The sequence below is a fragment of the Primulina tabacum genome, chromosome 6 (assembly GCF_025594145.1).
Source record: "Primulina tabacum isolate GXHZ01 chromosome 6, ASM2559414v2, whole genome shotgun sequence".
In the NCBI taxonomy this organism is placed as follows: domain Eukaryota; kingdom Viridiplantae; phylum Streptophyta; class Magnoliopsida; order Lamiales; family Gesneriaceae; genus Primulina; species Primulina tabacum.
Window position 1 is genome coordinate 32,166,255 of NC_134555.1, and position 17,862 is coordinate 32,184,116.

Here is a 17,862-nt window from a genome sequence, read left to right on the forward strand (position 1 = left end):
GTCAGTGTAGCAAAGGATCCAGCCTTTGCCAAAAGTCCCTTCGCTACAATATCAGTCAGCAGTTGTACCTCTGGCTTCAGTTCCTTCTTTGGATCGGAAACCTTGATTTTCCGACCATCAGCAGAAAGGATAGTTTGCATCTCCTCAATATCGGATGCCTTTACTTCAGAAAGGTTGATTAGCCCACCAGTAGGCAGTTGGAAAATATTGCAGAAGAACTCCTCATCAATGATCAACAACTGACCATTTACAGTAGATGGATATACTGCCTTCTTGAGTAACATAGCCGCTGGAGTATATATCCTGAATCTCTTTGGTGTAAATTTCTTGAGAAGATAATCCCAAGAATGGTATTAATCCAGCTGCTTCCAGTTTCAGAAAGACATTTTTAACTTCTTCGTCTTTCACAGTGAAGATAGAATCAAAATCAATCGCCATAGCGTTCATTACATGAGCTGGAATTTGGTTGGCCATTTGAGTAGCTTGAAATCTGTGAGAAGATATGCTTGAGTAGAGAATTTGCTTTGATTGCTTGAATGTGCGCGTAAAAGAAAAATGAAATGAAGCGTGGTATAGTACATATGTAAGTGACTGTTCAAATTATTGGACACGTGTCAGTCCAGGAAAATTTGAATTAAAAACTTGTGTACGTGTGATAAAAACGTGTATAGAATATGAATGGATTAAGTGGGTCCACGTTTCAAAATACTATTCATTGAAAGACAGCATTTAATGCTTCGACAAACAGTCACTTCATTTAATATAGAATATTATTCGATTTATCAGTTAACATAAAGGAGAAGATCAGTTGGATCAGCAGCTGAATGACCAGTTGAGAACTTAGTCAGTTCAGTTGAGGACCAACTGACTATTGTCTTCTCAGTTAACTTTTCAAATCGACACCCCCTTAATAAATGCATATAATTAAAATTAAGGGTAAGAAAAACTCAGTCTGTTTGAGTCAAAAGACGGTTCAGTTGACTTGAGTCTCTTCATCTTCTTCAATATTAAATGAGACATGTTTATAAGTAAGATGAAAACAATGTTAGATAATAACAATTCAATATTTCGAGTGTGTCTGGTTTGTCTAGTGACTCTGGTTCGATCATTTCAGATGCTTGCAGCAGAAATCATCACATTTTGACACAAAGGGCACGAGAACTAGAAGATGTGAAGAAAGACATCGAAGAGTTCGTCTGGTTGAAGGTGATGTCTTCTTTGATTAAAGTCCACAAACTTCAGTCTATTCGGAGACATGGCTCAGTTCCCACTACTCAACAAAGAGCTGTAGCCAGAAAGTATTTCAGGCGATTTAACATCCGACACGTTTCACAGCTTGTCACTAATATAGTTCTGTGGCAGGTGATGTTGTGGAAAGAATGGCATCAGCTTGAGGAGGTCTGTAATTTTGAATTTTTCAGAGAAATGCATAGCCAAGAACTTGTAAATTGGTTAAATGATTGGCAAAAAGCTGTAGGGAGGCAACTGAATAATGTTGTATGGATTCGATATCATGCTTAATGAAATCCTGTTTTGCATCATTGTTGTCTCTTTACTTTCTGCAAAAATTGCACTTACATCAGTTGATAAATAATTAACTAACTGAATACAGTAACTGATTAATAACTGACATCAGTTGATAAGTATTTAAATAATAGATGACAAACGGAATGAACAAAAACTGACAAAACAACAATAAAACTGATTAAGATAAATCAATTAAACCAAGTATATTGCGAAAGTGAGAAAACTTACTCTCAGCCAATGGTTTGGTGAAGATGTCAGCAGCTTGTTGTTCAGTTTACACATATTCCTGTCTGATAGCTTTCTTCAGAGCATAATCTCTGATGAAGTTATGTCTGACATCAATGTGCTTGGTCCTTGAGTGAAGAACTGGATTATAAGTTATTGCAATCGTGCTCGTATTGTCACAAAATATGGGAGATTCTTTAACATCAACTCCATAATCTTTCAGTTGTTGCTGAATTCAGAGCAGTTGGGCACAGCAGCTTCCAGCAGCAAGGTATTCTGCTTCAGTTGTGGAAGTGGCTATGGATGTTTGCTTCTTGCTGAAACAAGAGATCAGTCTGTCTCCTAGAAACTGACATGATCCACTGGTGTTTTTACGATCTAGCTTACATCCTGCATAATCTGCATCTGAATATCCAACTAAATTGAAAGAAGAGTCTTTAGTGTACCATAATCCCACATTTTGAGTGCCTTTTAAATATTTTAAAATTCTTTTGGCAACAGTAAAATGCGATTGCTTAGGATTTGCTTGAAATCTAGCACATATGCAAATAGCAAACACAATATCAGGATGACTAGCAGTTAGGTACAATAATGAACCTATTAAACCTCTGTAGAGTGACGTCTCAATTGATATTCTCCCTTGATCATTGTCTAGTTTAACTGATGAACTCATGAGAGTGCTTTCAGCTTAACATGTTTCCATGCCAAATTTCTTGAGCAATTCCTTCGTGTATTTGTTCTGACTGATAAAGATACCAGTTTCCAGTTGTTTCACTTGCAGACCGAGGAAAAATGTCAGTTCACCCATCATGCTCATTTCAAATTTGTCCTGCAATAACTTAGCAAATTTCTCACATAATTTGGGGTTAGTTGACCCAAATATGATATCATCAACATAAATTTGCACAAGTAAATATGATCATTTTTAGAAAATTTGAACAAGGTCTTGTCAACTGATCCAACAGTGAAATCATGATCAGTTAAGAATTTTGAAAGTGTTTCATACCAAGCTCTTGGAGCTTGTTTAAAACCATATAAAGCTTTGTTCAAATGATAGACATGATTAGGGATTGTAAACGAACCAAACCGTTTGTGAGCTATTCGAATCTCGATTCGATAAAAGCTCGTTTGAGCTCGTTTAATGAGGCTCGTTAAGATAAACAAACCAAACTCAAGTTTTACAGTATTCGGCTCGTTAGCTCGTGAACATGTTCGTTGGTAAGTTCATGAGTAATCTTTTAGATGAAAAATATTAGTTTTGATATTTGATTTATTGATTTTGCATATTATTTATGAAATATATAAAAAAATCTATTAAATTGATTTATTATAATAAATTTACAAATTTTAATAAGAATAATATATTTTTCTTTAAATATATAATTTAATTTTTAATTAATTTAATGAAAATTTAAATGTATAATTCATATTTATTAAGCTTGTTTAGGCTCGATAAAGGCTTGAATAAGCTCGTGAGCCATGCATATATTCGTTAAATAAAGCTCGAGCTCGGCTCGATTATAAACGAACCAAACTCAAACATTCAAGAGTTCGGCTCGGCTCGACTCGATTACATCCCTAGACATGATCAGGAAAAGAGTGATTGATAAAACCTGGAGGTTATTCAACATACACTTCTTCTTGCAATTGACCATTCAGAAATGCACTTTTTACATCCATTTGATAGACCTTGAACTTCTAGAATGATGCATAGGCAAGGAACATTCTGATTGCTTCCAGTATTGCAACTGGTGCATACGTTTCATCATAGTCAATTCGTTCTTCCTGCCTATATCCTTGTGCTACCAATCTTGCTTTGTTGCGTGCAACTGAACCATCTTCGTTCAGTTTATTTCTGAATACCCATTTTGTACCTATAATTGTTTTACAAACTGGTCTTGGAACTAAGTCCCAGACATTGTTATGGGTAAATTGATTTATCTCCTCTTGCATTGCATTTATCCAGTTAGGATCAGGAAGAGCTTCATCAGTTTTCTTTGGTTCCAGTTGTGAGACAAAAACAGAATGAATAAACAAATTAAGCATTTGATTTCTTGTTCTTACCGGGTCAGATGGATTACCTATCACCAATTCTGGTGGATGTGATTTCTTCCATCTGAGCTCATTATGAGTTGCTTCCATATTAGCAACTACTTCTGTTGGCAACTGAATGTTTTCAGTTTCAGTTGGAGCTGTTTCAGTTGGTAACTAAATATCATCTGTTTGCTCCATTAACTGATTATCAAGAGCAGGTTCTTGTTCAACTATTTGATCTAAAATTTCTGGTTCAAGTGTCTGAAGGATATTTCTATTGATATGATTTTCTTCTTCATTTTCATCCTCCAAAATGATCTCTGTAAATCGATCAACTAGCTCAACTGGATCAGTTGACTTATCAGTTAGTACAGTTTCATCAAAAACAACATGGATAGATTATTCAACATTTAAAGAATTTTTATTAAAAACTCTATATGCTTTGCTAACTGAAGAATATCCAAGAAATATTCCATCTGTAGATTTAGCATCAAAGGCTTTTAAATTATTTTTACCATTATCAAAAATAAAACATCTGCAGCCAAATATCTTGAAATAAGAAACCACACTTTTTCTTCCATGCCAGATCTCATATGGTGTTTTCACGTGATTCTTGTTAATCATTGATATGTTCTGAGTGTAACACGCAATGTTTGCTGCTTCAGCCCAAAACCTTTGAGAAATACCAGAATCAGCAAGCATTGTTCTGGTATCTTCTTTGAGGGTCCTATTTCTTCTCTCAGCTACACCATTTTGCTGATGTGTTCTAGCTGCTGAGAGCTCATGCTTGATTCCAGTATTTTCTAAAAAAGTTGAATGATTTTGATTGATGAATTCAATCCCTCTGTCAGACCTTATTCTATCAATCCCAACTGATTTTTCATTTAAGAGTCTTTTGAAGAGCTTAATCAGTTGTGCAGCAGTTTGGTCTTTTGATTTAAGAAAAATTAACCAAATAAATCTTGAAAAGTCATCCACAACTACTAGAGTGTATTTCATTCTCCCTAAACTCATGACTGGTATTGGACCAAAAAGGTCCATGTGCAACAGTTCTAAGCATCGGGAAGATTATTTACAACCTCGGTTTTTGAATGAAGATCTTACTTGTTTTCCAAACTGACATGTTGAACAAATTTTATCTTTTGAAAAATCTATTTTGCGCAAACCAGTTACAAGATCATGGTTACTCAGATAGGCAATAGATTTAAAGTTTAAGTTGTTTAATCTCTTATGCCACAACCAGTTTTTTGAAGATTTGGAAGTAATAAAACAAAATGGTGCATAAGGTTGTTCAGTCCAACTGACTTTGTAAGTATTACCACAACAATTTCCAGTTAGGATGACCTCATCAGTTGAGTCTCTAACTGAACACGTGTGTCTGTCAAACTGAACTGAGAAATTATTGTCGCATAACTGACTGATGCTTATCAAGTTATACTTCAAATTCTCCACTAGCAAAACATCTTTAATTGTAAAGTTACCATGTATAAGCTTACCCTTACCCACAGTTTTACCTTTGGAGTTGTCTCCAAAACTGATGTTTGGTCTATTATATTTGATCAGTTGAGATAGAAAATTTGCATCTCCTGTCATATGTCGCGAACATCCACTATCTAGATACCAAGTTGATTCTCTGCTTGTACCTGTTATCTACAATCACACAGTATATATAATTTTGGTACCCATATTCATTTGGGTCTTAAACTGATTAGTCTTTTAGGAACCCAGACTTGGACTAGTCTAACTAACATCCTAGTTGCTGTGTTCCAAATGGTTTTTCTTGAATCTTTGGCAGTATGTGTGTGATGTGAAGATGAAACAATATGATTTGTATCATTCAGAAACGAATGATTTGTATCCATCTTAAACTGACTATTCTTTTGATATCGTTTCTGAACTGGCTTACAGTTGTAGTAATTGTAATAGCCATTCCTTGAGTACTGATATTTGTAACTGAATCGTTTAGATGACCAGTTTCTAGAATCAGTTGAACTCTCAGAGCTATACCCAATTCCATACCGTTTGCCTTTGTTCTTACTTTCTGTCAATTGAATAGCCGGTCTACTAGGTTCTGAGAATTCATTTACCATAGTTGATTTTACAAAGGTAATGTACTTTCCTTTGGCTTTATTCAACTTTGGTTGAGCATCATTTGCGGAATTTTCATCAAGACTGTTAAAACCTAAACCAGTTTTATCATCAACTAATTTTTGAGAATTCTGCATTTCAGTCAATGCAACTGAAGACTTGTTCCAATCTTGAATCAGTTCAGTATGTTTTGAAATTTTTGTTTTTAACTGACGTATCAAAGATTGATTTTCAATCATTTCAGTTTTTGTTGTGCAATCTCTCTTTTTAGACTCAACAGTTCAACTGACTCATCAGTTTCTGTTCTGTTGTCATTGGGATCAATTTGCTCAGTTCTAACCTTCTGAAATGATCGACAAGTTTGTGGTACTCATTTACCATGTCATGCAAGGTGGTAATGAGTTCCTCACGAGTGAAATCAGTAGAGCTGAAGTCAAATACCTGTTCACTTGCTGACTCCAGTTCAGCGTCATCTGCCATTAAGCACTTGACTTCCTCTTCATCATCACTTGAACTGATTGGGCTTTCTAGTTCTGACTCATCACTGTCAGTTTCAGCCCACTTAGATTTTCTTTCTTCAGCCAAGAGCACTTCATACTTCTTTTTGGATGATTTTTTGTCATCCTTAGTCCTTCTCCTGTGCTCATAGGGCTTCTTTGCTTTTTCATTTGATCCTCGACTGTCCTTCTTTGGCTTAGGACAGTCTGCTATGAAATGACCTGATTTACCACAGTTGTAGCAAGCATAGGATTCTTCCTTGGACTTATTTATCTGGTATTGCTTCTGGAAGTTTCCTTGATTCTTCCTCGTAAACCTTCCAAATTTTTTGATAAACAATGACATGGCATCATTGCTAAGTTGATCAGCAGATTTGTCAGTTGAACCACTTGGTTCCTGTCTGACAGCGGTTAAAGCAGTTGTGGCAGCTGGTGTAGAAGGTTCCCCTTCTCTAGTCTGTAGTTCAAATTCATATGCCTTTAGATCAGCAAATAGATCATGTAGTTCAACTTTGTTAAGATCTTTTGATTCACGCATAGCCATGGTCTTGACATCCAACTCTTTGGGAAGACCTCTTACCACCTTCAGTGCCACTTCTTTGTTTGATTCTACTTTTCCAAGTGCATTCAGTTCATTGATGATGCAGCTGACTCTTTCATCATATTCGTGCATAGACTCTCCAGCTTTCATCTTGATATTATCAAATTTTTGAACAGCAACTGATAGTTTGTTCTCCTTGGTTTGTTCATTTCCTTCACATAGCTGGATCAGTTTTTCCCAAATTTCTTTACCAGTTTTGCACATCTTGATTTTGCTGAAAGTGACTTTATCCAATATTTTGTATAAGATATCCTTAGCCACATTGTCTAGATTGGCTTTCCTTTTGTCCTCAGTTGTCCATTCATCTCTGGGCTTTTCTATGCGATGAGGTGGCCTATCAGTAATGGCAACTGCAGTGTTTGCTTTTAGAATCTTCATTGGACCATCAGTGATGACATACCACATGTCGTCATCTGCAGCTAAATGAGCCAGCATTCTGATTTTCTAGTCGTCAAAATCTTCTTTGGAAAACATCGGTATTTTGTTGAATGAAGACATGTTGATCAGTTGTAAGTAAGAATATTCTGAGACAAGATTCAACTGCTCTGATACCACTTGTTAGGATCGGTTGATTGGTTGAAAAGTGTTTAGAAGGGGGGGTTGAATAAACACTCATGATTTTTATAACATTTTCGAATGAAGTGTCAGTTTTGTGATAAACTGAAACTTAGGAATCTTGTCAGTCCATGACAATCAGTTTAACTGAATATAGTTGCGGAAATAAAATGACTGAAAGATAGAATAAATGACTGAAGTAATAACACGAAGATTTATGGATGTTCGGAGATTGAATAACTCCTACGTTATCCCTTCTATCACAAGGATATGATATGCACTAAAAGACTTTGATCAATACAAAATTTGTACAGACCCACTTCAGTTTGGACTTAACAGTGTCAAAACTGAAACTCTTAGTTTACTAAATTTCTCACAGTTCTCGACTGGACTTAGCACAACTGATCTAGCTTAGATCAAATAAATAATGCAATGGTTTGTGCTAGTAAGCTCGAAAGGTAGCCCCAAATGCTACGAATAATTCTGAAAGTGTGAGCTTTTTGAATCTCAAATGAGAGTAATAAATTCAACAGGGTAACAACACGCTTGAAAGAATAGATGAATTGTATTGATAAGTGTGTTTTCTCAACTGCTCTTCTCACCTATTTATAGGCTTCTCGTCAACGGTAAAATTAAATAATATTAGAATTTTTATATTCGTTTATTGCCACGTCAATATACTTCTGACATTCGTACACTGCAAGTTCTGAAATGCGGCGTTCCACTACGAGTTGCAGTCTGCTTTGTACTGTTGTCGGTTGAATGTCCTTTTCAACTGATGACGTGTTCAGCTGAATGATCAGCTGATATGTAGATGCTGGTAAGCTCACAACTGAATATCTCAACCGATCAGTTTCCAAATGATCAGTCAGTTGACTTTTTAGATTCAGTTCGGCTGGTTTCAGTTGCCTTTTAATAACCTGCGCATTAATCTTCAGTTAGACAACTGTCAGTTCGTGATCAGTTAGATAAATAGATTTAATCTCTTAGTTTGTCAAACAACCGAAATTAAGTTTCCAACAATATGTTTTGGGATATTTTAAGGAGTTTGGTAAGTTTCGGGTCAATTTTAGAGGTCCAGGGGTAAAACATTAATTTTTGGGTTTCCGTGGGAAAAAATTGTCATTTTGCACCCGGGGTGAGATTTTGGTCTTGGCAACGCCCTGAGCACAAACTATGATATTTTAAATGATTATGCATCATGTTTATGATTTTTACGCTATTATGATAATTATGATGCATGCTTGGTTTAAAGGAAAAATTACGTATACGCATGCTTTTATTTAAGTGATGAATATGTTGACACGTTTTGAAGGAAGTGATTTAGTTGTGATTAACACGATGACATGTAAGGCCCGGACTCAGTGTGCAGGTAATGTTGTCGCTGATGATCCTCACCGCCGGGTACCGCGGTGACATGTAGATGGATCCATCGACTGACATGATGATACGAAAGTCACAGGTAATGAACAAAATTCAAATTAAGAAAATTAACACGTATATGCTGATATGATTATACATGCTATGATTTTACCATGTTTTGACAGGACACGTTTACGTATATGATTTTTACTGCAGACATGAATTGTATGTTGATTATGCTATTTTTCACTGTTGTGTGCTACGTATATGTACTTGTTAGTACTGGTACATGTGTGTTGAGTCTTTAGGCTCACTAGGCGTGTGTAATGCAGGTGAGCATTTTGAGCAAGAGACAGGAGGTGCTGAACTCTGAGTAGGCAGTCCTGGTGCGGTGACATAACCCGAGCACCGCACGTTTTTCCGCATTTTTGAGTTATGAGTTTAGAGAGGAGTTAAATATTTTATTTACGTTGAGGATTTTACGATTTTTACTCATTTACATTTATGTTTGATGTTGGTTATTTTTTTACTGCGATATTTTTATTGCCAAATAAATACGATCATTTTAAATATTATTCTGTAATTGCGAGCTAAAAAAAATTCATTTCCACATTTTAAAACGAGTAGATGTTTCAATTGTGCCGCTTCTATTCAGTTCCTTTATGAGCATTTCAAACTTTCAGAGCAATTCGTACACTCAGAGCTTTCTTCTTCGCAGAAACTCAAACATTCAAAAAAATGGCAAGCCAAACACCCGCGTATATTCTTAATGTGATAGCTATTGACTTCGAGTCAGTCCTCTCTGTCAAGGATGAAGCTTTTCGAGGTGTCTTTCTCAAATTGGAAGCAGGTGGACTGAAGAAATTTCTTCAGTTATCAACTCAGGAGATTTATCCCAAGGAGATTCAAGATTTATATGCCAATAGCTTCATCTCTGCTGACGCCATCAATAGTAAGTTGCTGATCATAGACGAAGACTCCTTCAACACTCTCTTCCAACTACCTTCTGATGGCTTGGCTCACTTCTCTGAAGTGAAACTTTCTGAAATTGAGGAGATGCAGACGCTGTTATCTGCTGATGGACGGAAGATAAAGGTATCTGATCCAAAGAAAGAGCTGAAGCCAAAAATTCAGTTGTTGACTGACATTGTGTCCAAGGGTGTACTCGCTAAGGCAGACTCGTTTACTGTCCTCACCCTGGAAAAATTTCAAGTAATGACTATTATTATGAATGGACGGAGACTGAACTGGTCTCCTATCATTTTCAACATCTTGAAGAACATGCTTCAGTCCTCCAAACAGTCCAAAGGTTTTGTTGTGACACTCAGCTACCTTATGAAGAACAAAGGAATGGTGGATGACTCTGCTGAAAAGTCATCCAAATTCAAGGTCTTCGCTGCCAAAAACGTTTAACAGCCAAAAAGTGAATCAGAGAAAACCCTTTCTCCAAAAATCATGAAGAAGCCAAGGTCCTAAAAGACCAAACCAATTGCTACTGTGGAAACTGTCCCACTTGAAAGATTTAAACCAACTGGAGCTGAACAACCTATCATTGCTATACAAATCAAGGCAGTTCCGGTTAAATATTCAAGTGAACCTCAGCAACCTCCTCCAACTGCTCCTCCAAAGAAGATAATCACCGAATCTAGTGAGAAACTGAAACTAGTTGGAGTGACAGAACCACTCATTACTGTTGCCCGACCAACTGATCTACCAGTTGCTAGATCGAATGCAGTGGTGATTCAAGAAAAGGTGTATGCCACAACCTCTGGGCTGAGCATTTGTCACGGCAAAGGCAAGGGCAAGTTAATTGCAGAACCCAGACCAACAAACCCCATTCAGACTCATATCGATCTCATCAGGATTGAGATAAATGAGTTCTCTGAATCGAAGTTGGAAGTTTATAATTAATGGGTTAGATTTAGGACCAAAATATTTGCCAGGCGTTTGAAAAAAACTTCAGTTTTGAATAAATTCATCGCCTTGGATAAAATCGTCCTAAGGACAGTCAAAGCTATCACCATTGCTCAAGCACCAGAAAGGAAAGATTATTTCTTTGATCTGATGCGTGTAAAGAAGCTAGCTGAAGTCATAGCTCAACTAAGAAAGACTTATGATCCGATCAGTCCAACTGCCTACAATGAAAGAGCAATTTTTCAGCAGCTGGACTTGGATCTCTTATCCATACAGATGAAGATAAAAAAATTGGGAATTGGTGTTAGAGTAGGTGTCCGTCGAGCCAAGTGTTGGCCGAGTGTTTACAATAAAACTCTATGTATAAACAATCTTTATTTTAATAATATTTGAAATTATTGTTTTGGCACATCTTTATCTGTATACCCATGTTAGTTGCATAGATAAAGTCCTTGAATATACAAACAGTAGAAAGTATATGAGATGCTCATATGATGAGCATCATGAAACTCATATTTGGAATACTGTATATTCTAAATAGTTCCTAGTCGATTCAGCCGCCGCTAAGAAGGATATAGGCCGCTCGAGTTTGAGACTAGTATCTGCGATGTGAGTATCATGTTTCATTGGTAGGGGACATTGTGATGTCCGAGCATGCAGATAGGTGCTCCTGGTAGAGTGCACTGAACAACCCTTCATATAGGACTTTCCAAGTGGTTCTCACTTATCGAGTGGAAACGTCCTAGTTTATGGTTGTACACCATTAGTCCTTATGACCCGGAACAACATTGAGATTCTATGTGCTAGCATTGCACTTTGACTTGTTTACCGACTCTCATGGGTTCTTCAGGTGGCAAGATTGGGTGTTTTGTCGAAACATATAGGAGTCGATGCATTGTAGTCGGGGATTCACCGCTTACCTTCGGGTATGGATATCCTATGTGATCTCATGTATATGTAGTATGAAATCTCTGATCAGAGTATGGTGATAATTATGAAAGGGGTTTCATAGATTACACCATCGATGCAACTACGACATGACACATAGTATCGATTCATTGACAACTCTCGATATACCAATGGTTGTCGAATCGGTCGGGATATATGAGATGAAGGGACCATACTGTACGCTAACCATAAAAGAATGGTTCTTGCAGACACTATCATTTGATATCTAGGGAATCATGTAAGCGATGCTCCTAGATGTTTAACATGATTGGTTGGGTACTGTCAGACTTGAGTTCTGACGTTCTTATGATCAAGGAGTTGATAAGTAAGAATGGATCAATTGGGGTATGCTCATATAAGGACATGTTTAGTCCCGAATCACATAGAGATGTGAACCCACGGCTAGTTGTATCAATGAACCATTGAGGGTCACAAAAGTGCTAACTTTTTAGATCCCGTTGAGAAGTAAAAATAGTTCAATGTGTTGAATGACTTATAAATGAGTTTATAAGAGTAAGGAAAAATAGAAGTATGACTTCTATGAGGAGAATGTAACTTTTAATTTGAGGAAGTGTTCCTAAATTAAAAGTTGGCCAAATAAATAATGTATTTGAAAATTGTGATTTTCATAAACATTATTATGGACTAAATTAAATTAATTCAAGTGTTGAATTAATTAAACACTAGTGGGCCTAGTAGAGTCCAATAATTAAATTAATTCAAGTGTTGAATTAATAAAACAACATTGGACCTTGTAGAGCCCAATTAGAAATAATTATTAAACTAGTGGGTTTGAGTAAAATCAAGTAAAGATTAAATGGTCTCAAATGTGTTTGAGACATTTAAATAAAAGTCCATGGGCCTTGTAATTGTTACAAGCCCAAATAAAATGTGCATGGGGAGGTGAAGAGTTGAGAGACAACTTTTTCCACATCCAAGGCATGGCATGCCATGGGGATACACAACAAATTTTTCACACACCAAGAAAACTCTCCCTTCTCTCCCTTTGACTATGCTGGCCAAATTTTGGGTTCTTTTTCTCCTTCAATTTTTGCTTCTTCACTTGTTGATGAAAGCACACACTTCTCAAAGAAAAATGCCCTAATTTTTCTAGTGCAAAATTAGAGTGGATCTACCTTGTTAGTGGTGGACCTAATTTTGAAGAAAGAAGTCCATTTTGAGCAAGGAGTGGTGTTGGAGGCTTGAAGATTTGTCTTGCCATTCAAGAGCTAATGTGTTTACACCTTAGTTGGAGTCATAACCAATCTTTTAAGATTGATAGGTAAAAACTCTCTAAACATACTATGTATGACATAATTTTGTGTTTTCGTATTTGCTACATTATATCTTGTGAGGTGCTCGGTTTTGTTTTCTTGTTGAAAAACATTTTTACAAAACTTCCGTTGCGCAACCGGGCACTGTAACCGATCCCCTTTCAATTGGATCAACAATTATATGTTCCAGTTGATTCCCAAAGCCCAACATCAACGGAGCAAGCTCAGACTTCTGGAGCTCAATCAGTGCCATCCAAGGAACTAGTTACTGAACAAACTTATGAGCAAGTAACTATTCCTATATCTCAGGATGCTCAATCATCTCCTCCTGCTCTCCGAAATCTCCTCCAGTGAGTCTTCAGCTGTATACATAAGCTGAGTTGTCATTGGCAAATATTGATGAAGTTATCCAGTCAGTTGCCACCGACATCCAGCTGAACCTTACAACTTAGCAATCAGCTAAAGACAAGATCACAACAGAACAAATAGCCTCAGAGGCTATATTAGCATAAGTTGAAGAATTAGTTTAGTCGGCTGCCACGACTGAATAACAAAATAAAGCTGAAATAACTCAGTTGCACTCAGAACAAATTAAATATGTGCAAGTGACAGCTAGCTCCATTGCTGATCATCCCTCTCCCTCAGCTCAAGAATCTTCTCAGGAAGCAGTTGAAGAAATTATAAAAGAATTAGCTCAAGCCGAAACTGAAGCACCACAGCTGGACATGTTTATTTTCAATGAAGAAGACAAGGATGAAAATCCAGATACACCTGAAACTCTGTCTCCTCAAATACCTATGGCCGCTAATTTTATGTTTGAAGAAATTCAGTCAGGTTTGAAAAGTCTTATCTCAATTGTTTCTGATATCAGTCAACCCAACTACTGCATACATTGAAGATTGATTATATGAAGGAGATTACCTTGAAGAGCCTCCAGCAGGTTACTAAAGATATAACTTCCTTATTTATCCAAATAGATCAGTTGAAGAAGGACCGAGTGACAGTTCCAGCACTTTTTCAAACTCAGAACTTGCTGATCAATCGAATGGATTTCATACAAACAAGCATGACAAAGAGAATGGATTTAATGCAAGAACAAATGCTACATGCTATATCTCAAGTCACTTCGGAAGTCCGAATCTTATCCAAGCGCGTTGGTGGTGTTGACAAAAAGGAGGAAGATGAGCAGCAGGTAGAGCAGTAGCAACTATCTAAGAAGAGATCTAGTCAATCAACTGATCAAGGACCAGCTGATAAAAGAGCTGAGAAATGAAGATCAGTTGGAATGCAGTCTCTATTCGGTTATTATTTGATTTGGCAGAGTATCAGTTAGAAGATAGAAGACTATTCTTTCATTCGTTCATTCTTTATACGAATCTGTAAAGTGAAAGATTATTTTCAATGAAAGATTATTTTATCTGTAAAGTTCAGTTGTTATCAGCTATTGAATTCTAAGTTTTCTCAAACACCAAAAAGGGAGAAATTGTTGGAATCAGAATTTTGGAGTTTGACAAATTGAGCTATTAAGAACTACCGAACTGATCAACTCAACTGAAAATATCGTAACTGAAATTACGTAACTGAAGTTGCCCGAACTGATTACTAATGTGCTCAAAATCGAAGGCAAGTGAACTGATAAAAGCTAACTGAAATTGTGTAGTTAACTGGACGATCAGTTAAGACTGATCAGTCACACAATCAGCTCATCAATCGGCTATGAAAGTCAGCTGATAAATCAGCTTGACACATCATCAGTTAAGGACTGTATCTATCATGCGATAATTTCTACAAGAGCAGACTGCAACTAGTGGGAACGCCATATCATAATGCCACAGTGTATGATTGTCAGAAGAATGATGACGTGTTTACTAAGGACAAATCAACAGATATAATTATTTGAACGCATTCAATATTATCGTTGGGAAGCAAAGAATATAAATAGCCGAGAAGATCGGCTGAGTTCATAGCTTAAAGGCTATATTTTTAGCACCGACATAAGCGTTCATTGTTATCTTATTCGATCTTTTTAGATCAGTTGTGCTTAGCAAACATATCAGTTACGTATTGATAAAAGTTGTAAAGATACTAATAGTTTCAGTTTGGCAGTGTTAAGTTCAAACTGAAGTGGGTTATTACAGTTACTGTAGTTAATCAAAGTCTTTTAGTAAATATCCTATTTTTGAGATAGAAAGGGCGACTTAGGAGCATTGGAAGTCTCCGAACATCCACAAATCTTTGTGTTCTTTATTTTTAAGTATTCAATCTGTTTTTCAATTTGTTTCCACACTTTAAAGTTAACTGATCAACATTGACAACGAGATTATCGAATTCAGTTTCTCACCAAACTGGTTCACTCTTTCGAAAAGATTTGAAAATAATCAAATGTTTATTTCATTCATCCAACCGATCCTAACAGATCTCCTAATGATGATCAAGTCATGGTGCCCCATACTGATAATTTAAAACATAAAAACATGACACCTGTTCTTGGAATACTCGGGCCCTATCCTCCCGGGCTCACAGATGGAATCCACCCGGGAAGGCCCTGGCTACTCAAATCTAAGAGCCGGTGAAGACCCAGGAACTCCCGGCTGCCCGGGCTCTAAAACCGGGGATGACTCGGGAGAATACCAGATACATCCCGGGTATCATCAAATCTGACTCACAGTTAATCATTGATAAATGCGAACGGACATATGTAAACATTTTAATTGAAAAAAACCCCTGAATTATTTTAATAAACTTGAGAGTCCATGCATTTTTTAATTATTAGCTCACGTGCCTCGTCACCACCACTTTGTGCCTGCACACGTAATGTGCAAATGTTGATTGTATTTTAATTTTTATCAAATTTATTGCACCTAACTTCTTAAAATGCCCCTCGTATATACTGGTTTTTTCCTTGTTTAAGGTATGTATAATAAATAGTTAAATAAGTAAAGTAGTTGTAGGAAAATTCGCATTGTACCGTATCACTTCATTAGGGAAGGCGTGATGTATATATAAAGTCACGCCATCGATCACGCCGTGATTTTTTAATTTTTTTTAAAAAAAATTGACTACCTAAATTATTAAAAAAATAATAATTAAAATTTGCTGACAAAGTGATGGGATGTATCGCGATCAATATAATTCATGCGAAACCAATATCATGCTTTGCTAAATGGCTTTTTTTAATCGAATATTGAACATTTGCTTATATAATTTGTGAACTTCTCTTGTATCATCATTGTTTGTTGGTCTGAATATAAATTTTGTAATCATTCTTTTTTTTATCCTTATTCAGATTGCTTTGGTATGAATCTTAAGAGTTGTATACGATTCAAGAGTTGAAAAAAAAAAAATACATTTCTTTCGGCATCCGAGCAGCTTAATATCAGTTCCCACTTCAACATATGAGGTAGTTATGCTTTAAATTAAGTTTGTCTTTTAAGTTTGATTGAAGTCGGTAATTTATTATTTGTGATTATATTTTTTGAGATAAAATTTTGATTTTGAATTTTTATTTAAAGTAAATATTAATATAAATTATGATTTAATCATTATATTACATATCGAATTTATAATTAAAATGGTTAATTAGGTTTCCATGTATTATTATAATCACTGATCTTCTTCGAATATTTCGAAATTAAGTTGTTGTTATTATTGTTATTATTATTATTATTATTTTATATTATATAAATATTATATAAAAATCAGTATTATAAGTTGAAAATTCATATCAAATCGAAATCATAACATAATTCAATTCCGACTTCGAATATGAGTTTCTTGTCGGTTATTCTACCACATATAGGAATCTCGACTTCAATTACATGCTATTCCAGCACTTTCATATTTAGAGCGGTTGAAACTAGAAGAAATTTACCTCAAAAGGAAGCTCTCGACGCGAAGATTCTGAATATATAATTTGTTTCGCGTTTGGACAATGTTTCGAAGTCGATTCGGACGAAAAAAATTTGAATTTCCAACTTCTCTCTCGAAGTTGCTGAAAAGGAAAGTGAAGAAGGAAAGAATAAAAACTTATTCTTATCTCCACCGTTATCGCGCTCGGGCGGTAGAATTCTCGCGCCCGAGCGCGAGATATTCTGTCCCCGAGTGTCAATTGCACCGCGCTCGGGCAGTAGAATTCTCGCGCCCGAGCGCGAGATGTTCTGTCCCCGAGTGCTGTTTGTGCTGCGCTCGGGCGGTAAAATATCGCGCTCGAGCGCCAACACTTATGTCTGAGAACTAATTTGTTATACACTGGCGCTCGGGCGGTCATTTTCTACCGCTCGGGCGCCAGAGGTTCTGTCCAACCTATTGGCCTTGTATTGTATCGGCGTCCGGCTTCTCCACTCAAACTCTTACAACTTCAATTCTGTTAATTAATCAATATCTAGTACGATATTTCATTATCAACATTTATTTTCTCACTTTCATTATCATGATATACATAATCACATAACAAATTCATGAATTATCAATAATCATCATAGGGTTTACGATAATACGATACACGGTCCTTACACCTGTCGTACCTGAAGAAAAAAGATCACGTGAGTTGTCATTAGATATTCACCTTGACACCACCAAGATAGTTACTGAACCTGATACAACTGCAAGTTAAAAGATGAAGATGAGCGTGATGACGAGAATGCCACATTTTCTGATATTGTTCCATCTCTCCCACTATTGGTCCATCCTTATATGACGTACCTCAATTCTTTAGTACAATATATGATTAGCAATGCCCTGATTCTGTTGGAATTTCATATGCTTCGAATTTGAGTTATTACAACGCAGATAGAAGAGAACTTTGCACAAACATGATTTTTAAAGATAAAAGCATTTT